Consider the following 1472-nt stretch of genomic DNA (forward strand, 5'->3'; position numbering starts at 1 on the left):
CTTCCTTTTTTTCTTTTCATATTCTAACCTTGTGACTAGTCACACATTTGAAATTGTAAAAAAAAGCACATCTTCCTTTCTTTTTCACATTCTAATTAACAAAAGCTAATTGCTAATCTTGTGGCTGATCAAAATGTTTGTTCAAGTAGATTAGGACTTAAAATCTTCAAGAACTGACTACAAGGAGGTGGCTAGAACAGCAAATCCTGGATAAGGACAGAACTTATGACCACCAGAAAAACATGGCCAAGCCTCACATCAAAGAAGATTCCAAGTAAGTGGAGGTCAGCACCACCCATAGAAACCTGTTGGAGAATTCTCCTCCCCAACCCTCCATTTTTCTTTAAAAGTACTCCCACTAACTTGCAAATTTGGAAGAGTATAGTTGGGACTAAGGAGTCTGCTCTTTCCTCCATGTGGCCTCTCGAATAAACGCATACTATTGCATCAACTCATCTTTGGCGGACTGGCTACCCAGCATTGAGCAGCCTGGGCCTAATTTTGACTGGCAATGTGATCAACACATTAAGTGAAATAAGCTAAACATAGAAGGACAAATATCACACATCCTCCCTCATATGTGGATGATTAAAAAAAAAAAAAAAGAAGAAGTTCAATGGGAACCCAGAATGGTTATTTCTAGAGGCTGGGAGGGTCAGCAGAGGTTAAGGGGAGTTTGGATAATGGTTATCAAATCAAAGTTAGATTGAAGGAATAAATTCCTAGTGTTATACCACATAGTGGAGGAGATTATAGTTCATCAGAGCCTAGTATATATCTTATGAGCAAATAGAAGAAAGGAGTTACAAACCTCTAGTCATAAAGTAATTTCAAAGAAGGGGAAATGCTGATTACTCTGTTTCGATACACATTGTATACATGTGTATACATTGTATATATACATTGTATACATATGTATACACATGTATACATTGAAATATCACTCTCTAGTCCATAGATATGTGCAATTATTGTTCATAAAAATTTAAAAATAGCACAAAAAGTTTAAAAAGATACTGTATGAAGATGTTAAATATGAAAAGGATAAAACCTCCTTACCTTTCAGTGTAAAACTAGAGGGGTAAAGAAAATAGGAACAAGTCAAAGAAATAAGATGTATTTCTTTTTTATCAGTGCCTACCAGAAAAACATCAGAGCACTGAATCAGTTTGCAGCCCTACACAACCACCTGAAGTGGTTGAGGCTGAGCATCCCATGTTTAGAAGTTCTAGGGGATTTTGATCTCCTACATTAGTCACAGTGGAAAAGTAAATTGCTGAGCTTCTGGCAATTTCCCTTGAGACCTAGTCCTTATTTAAAGACCTCAAGAAGATATTTGAACAGGGAGAAGATAATGCAAAAGAATCAAAATTCTTAGCGTCTCAGAAGTTAGGAGACCTGCTAAGTTTTATAGCATGGGCAAGGCTGCCTCCTTTGTTGTTGAGGCTGCTAGGACTTCCCTGAAGGAATTC

Source organism: Oryctolagus cuniculus, chromosome X (genome assembly GCF_964237555.1).
Source record: "Oryctolagus cuniculus chromosome X, mOryCun1.1, whole genome shotgun sequence".
In the NCBI taxonomy this organism is placed as follows: Eukaryota; Metazoa; Chordata; class Mammalia; order Lagomorpha; family Leporidae; genus Oryctolagus; species Oryctolagus cuniculus.